General features: G+C 43.2%; 1 protein-coding gene across 1 annotated transcript in view; it reads left to right on the forward strand.

Annotated features, from left to right (window-relative positions):
• The window catches only part of LOC134223034 (peroxidasin homolog), a 491,869-nt gene that overhangs the window by 435,216 nt on the left and 42,752 nt on the right, over positions 1–13,901 (forward strand). The gene's annotated exons all lie outside the window — the stretch shown is intronic.

A 13,901-nucleotide genomic window follows, 5' to 3' on the forward strand; every position in this document is an offset into this window, starting at 1 on the left:
GACAGTGGGCTCTGTTGAACTTCTATAAAAAGCTGCATGTGTCCCCAAGCAGGCCCTATCAAAGCGACCGTGTGCCGCTCAAAGCGCACTAGCCTAGTCCTGGTATTGGGTGGGACTTTAAACAAATTTGACCCGACTGATCGAGCGTCTGTCCACCAAGGAGGTGCGGCTCCAACAGCGTCTGTTCTGGCATCCAGCGGCTGAGTATGAAATGCTATTCCCCGGAAGCTATACCTAAGATGGCAGCCCCATCCCGGTGGATAGGGAACCTTGGGCCAACAACCTACTGTTCCCGAAACATCAATTTGTTCGAGAATCCGATAATGAAAGAATACGGACTGATTTTACGGCGACGACTCTTAGCGCGAAACAACGGACACGAATAGGAACATGGAACGTTTTAAACCTAGCCCAGCAGGGTAAATTGGTACAGCTTGCCAATGAGGCACGCCGCATGAAGCTTGAAATCCTGGGACTGAGTGAAGTCCGTCGGTTAAACTTTGGAGAACACAGAACGCCGTCGGGACAAGTTCTGCTATACTCTGGTTTACGAGGTGAACACGCTCCCCGGCATCGCGGAGTTGGCTTCCTACTAAGCGCTCAGGCACACTCTGCGCTTATGAAGTGGAAACCTATAAGTGAAAGGATAATCGTTGCCAGATTTAGAACATGGGTCCGAAACCTTACTAGAATCCAATGTTATGCGCCAACCGATGCTGCCGATCTGCAAGACAAAGAGAACTTCTACAGTGGGCGAACTACGCACCCAGAGAAAACAATGGATCACCGATGAGACCTGGAGGAAGATAGAGGAGCGAAGAAAAGCCAAAGCCGCGATAGAGCGATCGAAAACCAGAGAAGCCAAAGTCTTAGCCCGTCAACGATACACGGCTCTTGAGAAGGAAGTAAAACGCTCATGTCGACGGGACAAGCGAGCGTGGGCAGACTCTCTGGCCGACGAAGGAGAGAGAGCCGCCGCAACCGGGGACATTCGCCTCCTCTACGATATCTCACGACGCTTAAGCGGGGCGAAGATGAATGCAACGATGCCTGTGAAAGACGCGAATGATCAGTTATTGACCGACCCAACTGACCAGCTGAAACGCTTGTTCGAGCACTTCGAACAACTTTTTCAAGTGCCAACCAGGCCATCACCACCTCGGCATGATCTGCCTAGGATCCGACGTATAACACGTGTCAATACCGAAGCTCTATCACTGCTAGAGATTCAAACAGCCATCCAAAGCATGAAATCGAATAAAGCCCCAGGGGTCGACCGCATATCAGCCGAGATGCTCAAAGCTGACCCCATGACATCCGCTCAACTACTGCATCGTTTATTTCGTAATATCTGGGACACCGCAACTTTCCCGGTCGACTGGATGCAAGGTATCTTAGTGAAGGTGCCCAAAAAGGGTGACCTGACTGTATACGATAACTGGCGAGGCATTATGTTGCTGTGTACCGTTCTCAAAGTTCTGTGCAAAATTATCCTAGCCCGGATTCAGGAGAAGATCGATGCGACTCTCCGGCGGCAGCAAGCCGGATTCCGTGCCGGAAGATCCTGTGTGGACCATATTGTCACGCTCCGCATCATTTTGGAGCAGGTCAACGAATTCCAAGAGTCCCTTTACTTGGTATTCATTGACTACGAAAAAGCTTTCGACCGTCTCAATCACGAGAATATGTGGGGCGCCCTGAGACGCAAGGGGCTTCCCGAGAAAATCTTCGGCCTCATCGAGGCACAGTACGAGGCCTATTCGTGTAGAGTGCTGCACAATGGGGTCTTGTCCGACCCTATCCGGGTCGTAGCTGGTGTGATGCAAGGATGTATTCTATCACCGTTACTGTTCCTCATCGTAATCGATGAGATTCTGGTAGATGCGATTGACCGTGAACCAAACCGCGGGCTGTTATGGCAGCCTATAACCATGGAGCACCTAAACGACTTCTAATTGGCGGATGACGTTGCACTACTCGCGCAACGGCGCTCTGATATGCAGAGTAAGCTCAACGACCTTGCCGATCGCTCCTCCTCGGCAGGTTTAGTCATCAACGTCAACAAAACCAAATCGTTGGATGTAAACACGGTGACTCCTTCCAGTTTCACAGTAGCCGGGCAACCAGTGGAGAATGTTGAAAGCTTCCAATATCTTGGTAGCCAAATGGCGTCAGACGGCGGTACCAAGATCGACATAGGCGCACGGATCAAGAAAGCAAGGGCTGCCTTTGCGAGTTTAAGAAATATCTGGAAAACAGGCAGATAAGTGAACGCACCAAAATACGAATTTTCAACTCTAACGTGAAATTTGTGCTGTTATACGCTAGCGAAACATGGTGTGTATCAGTGGAGAACACTCAACGGCTGCAGGTGTTCATTAACAGATGCCTGCGGTATATAATTCGGGCCAAGTGGCCTCACATCTGGATCTCAAACAACGAGCTCCATCGTCATTGTCACCAGAGGCCGATAGCAACAGAAATTCGGGATCGGAAGTGGGACTGGGTCGGCCACACTCTACGTAGGGGCGGAAACGAAATCTGTAAGCAAGCATTAGACTGGAACCCAGCGGGACATCGCAGCAGAGGCAGACCCAGAGGCTCATGGCGGCGAAGCCTCAATAAAGAAATAAAAGAAGTCGACCGAAATCTAACCTGGCAACAGGTTAAAGCGATAGCCGGGCATCGCTCCCCAAGCAGCACACATATTACACATAGGTTACTGCAACTCATATGGGATCAGATTCAGTCACAATCAAGTTGCTGCAACCAGTTTTGTCTGATTTGTGCTGCTCGGGTCAGGATGGAGATCTTTCAAGTCGGCCCTTTGCACCACCGGAGGTGTACAGGATCCATAAGTAAGTAAAGTATTACACCTCCTGGGAAATTAACGCATATCATAAGACAGTTTTGAGATATTCTGGGTAATCCAAAATGTCTTTGAGTTCGTGACTTGAGAACTACTGCTGCAAAAAAAATTTTTTTTTCAGTTCTAAAAACCTCAATATGCATTCAATTATATTCAATACACCTCCGGAAGATCGACAGATATTGTATAATCGTTTTGGACGTTTTGGATGACCCATTTATTTATTTATTACCAGACTAAGACCGGAGTGGCCTGTGCTGCACATAAAAGTCTTCTCCATTCAGCTCGGTCCATGGCTGCACTTCGCCAACCACGCAATCTGCGGAGGGTCCGCAAGTCATCTTCCACCTGATCGATCCACCTTGCCCGCTGTGCACATCGCCTTCTTATTCGCGTCGGATCGTTGTCGAGAACCATTTTCACCGGATTACTGTCTGACATTCTGGCTACGTGCCTGGCCCACCACATTTCTCTTATTCGCTGATGCAACTCGTGGTTCATTCGCCTCCTCCACGTATCGTCCGCCATCTGCACCCCACCATAGATGGAACGCAACACTTTCCTTTCGAAAACTCCCAGTACGCGTTGGTCCTCCACGAGCATCGTTCAGGTCTCGTATCCGTAGAGAACTACTGGTCTTATAAGCGTTTTGTAGATAGTCAGTTTGGTATGGCGGCGAACTCTATTCGATCGGAGCGTCTTGCGGCGTCCAAAGGACGTACGATTTCCAGCCACTATGCGTCTCCGAATTTCTCTGCTGGTATCGTTATCGGCGGTCACCAGTGAGCCCAAGTTCACGAATTTTTCAACCACCTCGTTCACCTTTCGTCACCACCGATACAAACTCGTGGTGGGTGGCTTACATTGACCTTTCTTGAGCCTCTTCCTATCATGTACTTAGTCTTCGACGTGTTGATGACTAGTCCAATCTGTTTAGCTTCTCTTTTCAGTCTGATGTAGGCTTCCTCCATCCTCTCAAAGTTACGTGCCATGATATCAAGGTCGTCGGCGAAACCAAATAACTGGACGGACTTCGTGAAAATCGTACCACTAGTGTCAATCCCTGCCCTTCGTATTACTCCCTCCAAAGCGATGTTGAATAGCAGACACCAAAAACCATCATCTTGCCGTAACTCTCTACGCGTTTCGAAGGGACCCGAGAATGCCCCTGAAACTCGAATTACGCACATCACCCGATCCATCGTCGCCTTGATCAACCGTATCAGTTTATCCGGAAATCCGTTTTCGTGCAGCTGCCATAGCTGGTCTCGATCGATTGTATCATATGCGGCTTTGAAGTCGATAAATAGATGATGTTGCTACAATCCAGCTTATCGCCCTATTTTGTAAATGGGACACACGACCCCATCCACCCACTCCTGCGGCAGAACCTCATCCACCCAAACCTTGGTAATGGCCCAGTGCAGCGCTATAGCTAGTGCCTCACCGTGTTTAAACAGCTCTCCTGGTAGTTGGTCAACTCCAGAGGCTTTGTTGTCTTTCAGCCGGCCGATCTCATCCTGGATTTCCTGGAGATTCGGAGCCGGAAGTCTCCAGTCCTGCGCGCGTGCTCCTAGGTTCATTACCATACCGCCACCGTTGTCTGCCATATCGCCATTCAGGTGTTCTTCGTAGTGCTGCAGCCACCTCACGCTCGTTTGTAAGAAGATTCCCGTTTATGTCCTTACACATATCGGGCTGTAGCACGTGACCCTTACGTGAACGGTTCAACTTCTCATAGAACTTTCGTACGTTATTAGCGCGGTACAGTTCCTCCGTCTCTTCGCGGTCTCGATATTCCTGCTGGCGCTTTTTCCTCCGGAAAATCAAGTTTTGTCTGTTCCGCGCCTGTTTATATCGTGCCTCGTTCGCCCTCGTGCGGTGTTGCAGCAATCTCGCCCATGCTGCATTCTTCTCTTCCACTAACTGCTCACATTCGCCGTCATACCAGTCGTTTCTTTGATCCGGGGGCACCGTGCCAAGTGCAGCGATTGCGGTGCTACCAATGGCGGATCGAATATCTCTCCAGCCCAGTACTGCTAGTTTTCGTGACTGTCGTGTGAAAGCGAAAACAGTTGCATTTTCATTTTCAAGAGACCAAATGAAAATGTAGCCGTCTCCCGGTCACCTGTCACATTACAAGCAGTCATGATGGGAAAGTGCTTTGTTTTGAAATCTAAATTTCTAAATAGTTTTAATAGATCTGTGCAAATAACGATGACTAATCGATACAATGATTGTATTGTTTTTTATTTTTGAGTTAGAAGTAACATTATTGAAGAAGAAACAGCTTGTTTACACTAGTTTGATGCGCTTTCATGAAATAAAAATCTGTGAAAATTTGGCAGAATTCCTTTCATTGTTTATGTTTTCTATGAAAGCGGGAGAGAATAAAATGTAAATATCGCGTGACCTCTCTCAATGAAAATGAAAATCTCAGTACTGCTCCAGCCATCTTCAAAAGACGCTGCGCCTAGTTGCTCTTACGTTGGGAGTGTCACTTCCAGCTGCTGCGCGAAGTCTTGGGCTAGTCTACCGTCTTGTAGCCACCCAATGTTAAGCCTCGGCATCCGACTTCGACGCGTCATGTACACCGTCGGGAGTTTTGAGCGCAGACATACTGCAACGAGGTAGTGGTCTGATTCAATATTCGCACTGCGGTAAGTGCGGACGTTCGTGATGTCGGAGAAGAATTTACCGTCGATTAGAACGTGGTCGATTTAGTTTTCCGTTTCTTGGTTAGGTGATCTCTTTGTGGCCTTGTGGATATTTTTGCGGGGAAAGAAGGTGCTTCGGACTACCATTCCGTGGGAGGCTGCGAAGTTTATGCATCGTTGGCCGTTGTCACGGTCGCTTTGGCGGAACCTACTTGCGGATACATGCAGCTATTTATAGAAGTTTAACAGGGCACACTGTCAAACCCCACCACATCCTAGGCAGGCGCCAAAACTCGCAGATGGCCTGGGGAGGGATCGTCAAGCCCTTGGACCCTGCTGCCCGGGAATGGAGTGTACAAAGGAGCAATTAAATGCGAGAATACAAAACTATCCTTATGTGAATCACCTTTTTAAAGCTTGCTTTTTCGAATTATTTTCAAAATAAATATGATGCTCTTTGAGAACTGGATCTGGTAGATACTGTGGGCTGAACTCTAGAACCTTTTGGAGAACCTTGAGCATCTTATATTCCTGCAAATTGATCACTGCTTTGAAGTTCAGGATGACTAAACTTAATTGAGTGTTCAGAATTAGCAAACAATGTGGAACAGGATTCAAACATTTCAGATTCATTTGCATGTTTTCAGAAGCGTTTCGGTATAGCATAGTCAAACTACACATCCGATATTTTTTCTGTAAAGCCAACATCCTGATGAACAACTCTGTTGAAGAAAGTGGGACCCTAGCTCTCGTCTCGCAAGGTATATGGATCACGAAATTCACTGGAAAATCTAATTAAAAACCCAAGATTTCTGTTTGCTTTCGCAATAATGCTAGAATAATGAGATTTGAACGTCAAATCTCAATCCAATAAGATACCGAGGTATACAATTTATACAATCGACCCTGTATACAATCGACCCTTTCCAATGTTTCGTTACATAGGGAGTAGCTCCAAGTTATGGCGGAATTTCTACGCGTGAATGATATCACCGCGCATTTTTGAACACACAACGAGATTATTCTTATCACACTATTTCTCAAACATATCAGCTTGCTTTTGAAGTTTCAGACAATCTTCTATACATTCGATTACCAAGAAAATCTTAAGATCATCAGCATAGAGAATTCTGCATCCTGAGGGCAGTACAAGACATACATCATTGAAAGAAAACAGGGAAAACAAAAGTGGTCCTAGATCACTACCTTGAGAAACAACTGATTTGTTACAGAAAGTATATGATTTAACTCTGCCTAATATAACGGACAATCTGCGGTTTGTTAGGTATGACTCCAACCAGGTAATGAAAGAGTCAGCAGCACCCATGTGTCTCATTTTCGCAAGCAGCAAGCAATGATCAACAGGGTCGTAGTCAGCTTTCCGAAATAAATTTGTTCGACACTCATTGCTACAAGAGACCGAGGAATCCTCTGCATCTCCATGAGCGCACTGGAAAGGAATAGTATGTTAGTTGGGAAGGTAATCTCCTGGAAATCGCCTTGGTAAGCGACTAATTGTTTCTTTTGAACGACGCCATATTTATGATGATACAGACGTCTAACGTATTTTTCCGAAGACTGAGTCGATATCTTAACTACTTCGCGATGACTAAAACACGCACTGTACTTACTTGCTCGATGGCTATCGCGCTTGTTTCGTCCGGAGCAAAGCGCAATACATGCCCATTAGGCTGGGCCAGCTTAGCATGGGGAGAAAAAAATGTTGTCGAATTCCACAGGGCACCCCCCAGGATTGTGTCTTTTGGTGAGAAAATCAATCTCTCAAAATTTCAGCTCAATCGCTTCTTGCATAAGCTGGCGCATTTGATTTGAAGTTTGTATGGGGATTTGAGCCAAAATATATAGGAAAATACACCTCTGTCACTCATTCAATCTGGAAATTGGTTCTGATTGCTCGATTGAGCTCAGAATTGCAAAAAGGGCAGTTGATATGTTAAGGAACAATATCACAGAACATTGTACGATGATTAAATGAGATAAAAGCCCATCATATGTTTGTTTCCATATGTTTGTAAACTTATACGTCGAACATGTTCAAAGCTTATTGACATGAAAACCAATAAATCTCCAAGAGTAATGGAATAACGAGCTTCGTGTCTTCGACAAAGTTTTTCAAGAGAAATTTAGCTACAAGTCTCGCGAAGACATATACCTTGCATAAATTGAAACAAAAAATATCTCGCTTTCAGTGGGATTGATCATAAGGCTGAATACCTACAAAGAAGCGCATCAACTTACTGACAAAATGTCTCGAAGACGCCATTACACTAAATCACATAATAAAGGTCTTCTTTTTCTTCAATGGCTCTACATTCCAACTGGAACTTGGCCGGCTTTTCAACTTAGTATTAAAACACGAATTTAGCCTCCGTGCAGCGCACACCTCTACTAGAATCCACAAATATTTAGAAAAGTATCTTATCCGTTCAATTTTGGAGACTAATTCAGTTGTCTGGTGCCCATATCATACCAACTGGATTACCAGAATCGAAGCCATACAAAGATAATTTATGAAAAAGCCCTTCGCAGATTCCCATGGCGTGACTCGAGGAACCTGCCACCGTATGAAGATCGATGTCGACTCTTAGGATTGCAAACTTTGGAATACATAAGATTCATCAGCCAAGTTAGCTTCGTTGGAAAAATTTTGCTAGGAGATATAGACTCGATGAAAATATTAAATCAGCTGAACTTATATGCCCCAGAGGGCAATCCTCGGCAGCGTGATTTTCTGCAGCTACAGCCCCGTCGCGCAGTGTATGGTCTTCACGATCCTATTCGATTCATGTCTGCAAGGTTCAACGCAGTGTTTTATCTTTTCGACTTCAACTGCTCTCCATCTGCATTCCAACGCAAACTTCAAGAACGGGGTCCGTCACAATTCTTGAACAGGGGGTCCCGCCCATTGTTTATCATGAAGCAGAATGGTTCTACTTGATGCCTTTTTTCTCGATCCCGAAGAACCCCGACAACGTTTGATAAGGCAGGATGACCTCAAATGTTTATACATCAATTTTAGTATCACTTTGACTCATTTTTTTGTATGTTCGTTAAATCTTGTTTATGTACTGTACAGTTTTGAAAAGATATGAGGTTTTTTATGAGGCAATTTGAGCAAGATGTTAGTCTACTCAAACTGGCTTTTCATCGTAACACTTCATTAAGTATCAGACAGATGAAGTAGAATAGAATAAAATTAATGAATAAAAAGAGCTTAAATATTTTTTTTCTGAAACTGTGGATCATATCATGCTAAGACTGTGGGCTGCCATGTAAAAACCGTATTCTGTCTGACCTTTGTCATGATATGAGCCAGCCGTTTTTATAGTTTATAAGTCGAAAGAATTTGTTCATTACCAAAAATTTCCGTGTGTTCCTCTTACTGCCATTGTTAACAGTTCATGTTAACGTATTTAAATTCCTAACTAGATTTTTTTCAGTTTAGCCTAGGATGACCACCGAAGTTTTTTAAACTAATTGTTGGAAAGTTGCTTCCGCTGCATATAGTTTAGCCTCAAACGTGGTTTGAAATTCGAGTCTTCCAACCATCAGCAGGGTAACATTAATTATGTTTTATTTCTGAGACCGCTGTGAGGACCAAATGAGGACTAATTGAGGACTAAATATGATTAATCCTTAATTGTGTGGCCTCGTGCCACGGGATGGGATCCGTGGAAGGGATCAGCCGAATTCGTTAGGTAATTTTCGGGGACAAAATAATGTTTACGTGTCATTCGTAGCTATAGATTAGAATCAGGGGGGAAAACTGGTTGCTTTGCAAACGTCTTGTAAGCCATGGTCTGCTGATGCTCAATTCAAATTATGCGGCGTTGGTGCGGTTGCGTACGCGGAACAAAAATCAACTTAATTTATGATTCCTTTCACTCAAATCCGCCCTTGCGTGGAAGAGACAATAAGTAAGTAGAATACGGTGATTACTTTACTTTTACTCCCGTATTGAATTTTCACCTACTATGAGGTTTTACCAACTCAGATTTTATGCCTTGCCAATCATTTTGTGAAAAAATTGGTTTTGGATATCCGAAGTTTAACAAGACAGAAAAGAGCTACAAGTTAAGTGAAAACCATCAATTAAAAACGGCAAAACATACTTTTGCATATAAACAATAAAGACGGATCCATAAAAAACTGGAAAACGATCCATAAATAACATCTGAATGTTCCTTAAAATGCTACCATAAATCCATAAAATAGTTAATGAGATTCCATAAAGATGGATCATTTTTCAAATGGATGGATGGATCATAAAAATATTCTTTATGGAATCTCTCGTACTATTTTATGGATTTATGGTAGCGTTTTATGGAACATTCAGATGTTATTTATGGACCGTTTTTCATTCTTTCCGGGTCGTAGCTGGTGTCAGGCAAGGATGTATTCTATCACCGTTACTGTTCCTCATCGTAATCGATGAGATTCTGGTAGATGCGATTGACCGTGAACCAAACCGCGGGCTGTTATGGCAGCCTATAACCATGGAGCACCTAAACGACTTCGAATTGGCGGATGACGTTGCACTACTCGCGCAACGGCGCTCTGATATGCAGAGTAAGCTCAACGACCTTGCTGATCGCTCCTCCTCGGCAGGTTTAGTCATAAACGTCAACAAAACCAAATCGTTGGATGTAAACACGGTGACTCCTTCCAGTTTCACAGTAGCCGGGCAACCAGTGGAGAATGTTGAAAGCTTCCAATATCTTGGTAGCCAAATGGCGTCAGACGGCGGTACCAAGATCGACATAGGCGCACGGATCAAGAAAGCAAGGGCTGCCTTTGCGAGTTTAAGAAATATCTGGAAAAACAGGCAGATAAGTGAACGCACCAAAATACGAATTTTCAACACTAACGTGAAATCTGTGCTGTTATACGCTAGCGAAACATGGTGTGTATCAGTGGAGAACACTCAACGGCTGCAGGTGTTCATTAACAGATGCCTGCGGTATATAATTCGGGCCTGGTGGCCTCACAACTGGATCTCAAACAACGAGCTCTATCGTTGTTGTCACCAGAGGCCGATAGCAACAGAAATTCGGGTCGGCCACACTCTACGTAGGGGCGGAAACGAAATCTGTAAACAAGCATTAGACTGGAACCCAGCGGGATATCGCAGCAGAGGCAGACCCAGAGGCTCATGGCGGCGAAGCCTCAATAAAGAAATAAAAGAAGTCGACCGAAATCTAACCTGGCAACAGGTTAAAGCGATAGCCGGGCATCGCTCAGGATGGAGATCTTTCAAGTCGGCCCTTTGCACCATCGGAGGTGTACAGGATCCATAAGTAAAAGTAAGTTTCATTCTTTTATGGATCGTTTTTCCACATTGAACGGTGCAAAGTAAGGGCTGCCATTAAAAACTGCAAGTTTCTTCAAAAAACTGCACACTCCACCAAATGTGTATTCCGGCACCGTTCTACCAGAAACTGGGCTGTTTTCTAGCCATCTGGAATGTTTTAAGGAACGATGGCTACAAACGGACCCTGAGCAGATTTCCTCTTCGTCAGTGTAGGAGCGGTTTCATGGCTGACATCATCAGCCAAACTTCATACTTCATACTAACTTCATAACGGATCAAATTCGGTGAGATCAAACCAATTCTTCCATTCTTCAACTGTCAGCCACTCATATCTTACACAATAATTTACTAACCGTACCCAATATGTTCATAGCTATCGCTTTTGCTTCTTAGCGGAAGGCACCTATATTCCCTTTTCTGAACATAGGGCCATTTCTTCCCCTGATAGTACTACACATCTTTTTTCCATTTTCCATCTTAGACTGCAAAGAAAGAGTTCTGTTCAACGACATTCTCTTCAAATAAAAAAAAAATATCTTAAAAAGTTTTGAACTACAGTATGATAACCAATGTATATATCTTACGATAAACGTACGAGAAAATGCTTTTCCATCTAAGATATGAGCGGAATTGATGGGCTAATGAATTAAACTAAATGCGCGCTGAATTCAAAATATATTATATATATTTTGAATCCGGAAGTTTGATTATGATACCTTTATCCATTTGATAAACGGTAGCATAACCAGGCGGGGCTTACTGTTAGTGATAGTGACCTCGGAGTGGACATGAAATACCAGGCACTCTGAAGTGTGTCACTGGAGTATTGCAGCTCCACTTTCTAACTCCCGGATTAAATCTGACTGTTTTAACGGACAGCTTTCTTCCATAACATCACTGCCAGACAGTGGGGGTTAGTTTGTACACACATACAAATTTATGTTATTTTCACTCATCCGGAACCACACGTTGAGTCGATGCAGCTCTACTTGTTTTTAATATCATTCATGAGAGAGAGAGTGAGAAAACTACCTGCTATTGAGAACTTCGTACTCAAAGTTGAGTTGTTTAAACTTTTTTTGGTACTTGGTACTACCTTTTTGGTCTTTTTGGATTTTTTCTATGTATGGCAAGTCACGTGAGATGTAAGATCGATAAGATAGATATCGGCAAAGGATATTAAGCATATTACACACTAGCAGAGCCGTAGCGTGGACGCTCAGCGCCCTTGGCGAAACCTTTATTGGGCGCCCCTCACTTACAAAAATAAAATATGTGCAGTATGTTTTATTTAGAGAACAGTTTGAACCTTACCTTCAACAGAAGAAGGATTCAAAGGCTTGATTGTTCAAACATGCTTGCTAAATATCTAGAAAATTTCTAGCATTTTATTTTTATTTTACAAATCTCTGGAAGATTTAATAAACTTACGCGAATCTCAATAAAGAATTTATTCATGCCTTTTAGTTAAATGGGTTAATGAAAGTCAAATCTGAAATGCATCGATCTATACTCTGAATCAGAGCTTTAAATAATCGAATGTTTTTGGTGAAGCCCATCAGCCTTCTTTGACACCCTCACTTCGTACATATTCATATCCGGCTGAACATTGACAATTTCCGATCAAATATCAGTCAGTGAGTAAGTTAGATTTCGTAAGCTAATAAATTACTGTAAAACTGAACATTTAAATGATGATTTCAACAATTACTCACAAAGATCTGACCCCGACGTTAAACTGAGGGACAATTTTAGTGCCAAAAGTCAACATAGTCAAGGCCGATTATGTTTTCTTTGAACGCAGTGACCAATCTCAGTACCAATCAAATGAACGAATATGTGAAGAAGAAAACTGAGTAAGTCATTCTATGTTTTGAATAGTCATGCGACGTTTGTCAATATTCGGCCCAAATGCTCTGGTCTGAATCGCTAACAAACGTTTTGTCCGCAGCGATCTTTTGTATTGAACGCAGAACTTTCGCGAAATCCGGATGTTTTGCTCTGTGCGGTCGGAAAGTAAATCAATCACTTCGTAATCGATCGTGTTTTCATTGCTCGTTTTCTCGTGTTTTCGCGTAGAATGATTGCTCAATGATCGAGATGCTTAGTTCTGCTTTTTGCGGGTGAGGAAAATAATTACTTAAACTAATCTTAACCTATTTTATACTAAGGGTACAAGGAGTTAATCGTTGCAATAGAAGATTGCAACGATTTTTGTCTAAAATTGGAAATTATTTTGTTGGACATTTGTTGCAATGTCTCAATATTAGAAATTCTATGAAGTTCATTGGTACTATACCACGGAGGCAACTTCAGAATCATTTTCAAAATTTTATTTTGAATCCTCTGGAGTGCCTTCTTTCTGGTATTGCAGCAACTAGTCCATATTGGCACAGCATACAACATGGCAGGTCTAAAAGTTTGTTTGTTAATCAAAAGTTTCTTCTTAAGACAAAGTTTTGATTTTCTGTTTATAAGTGGATATATGCACTTAATATATTTGTTACATTTGGCTTGAAGGCCTTGTAACCTTGAAGGTAATGTAACAAATATATTAAGTGTCTATAACCACTTATAAACAGAAAATCAAAACTTTGTCTTAAGAACAAACTTTTGAGGAAAATAATTATTTCCTCGCTTACCAAGGCGACTTCTTAACCAGCTATCCCGTTCTCGTGGCGTTCACGGAGATGCAGAGGATTCCTCGATCTCTTGTAGCAGTGGGTGTCAAACTGAATTTCCTCTCTTAATCCTTAATCAAACTGTGAAGACGTGGCCGGCATAGTCTTGAATTAATGAAACTCCAAAGCTTGTAAAGTAAGAATGGTTTTCTAATCCAAAGAAGGCTATTCAATTGGTGAGCTGTGCTGTGCATATTTGCTGTTTCTCGGTCAATCTAGCGACTAGCAACTAAGAAGTGTACAATCAATCAAGCTAAGATAGGTTGATAGTCGGAGTCGCTATCGAACCCATTCTGATCAAGAAAAATTCACTGGACTTAAAAAACCAACTCTGGAGTGGGTCTGTCAGTGCATTGAATACA

This window comes from Armigeres subalbatus, chromosome 3 (genome assembly GCF_024139115.2).
Source record: "Armigeres subalbatus isolate Guangzhou_Male chromosome 3, GZ_Asu_2, whole genome shotgun sequence".
NCBI classification, from domain to species: Eukaryota; Metazoa; Arthropoda; class Insecta; order Diptera; family Culicidae; genus Armigeres; species Armigeres subalbatus.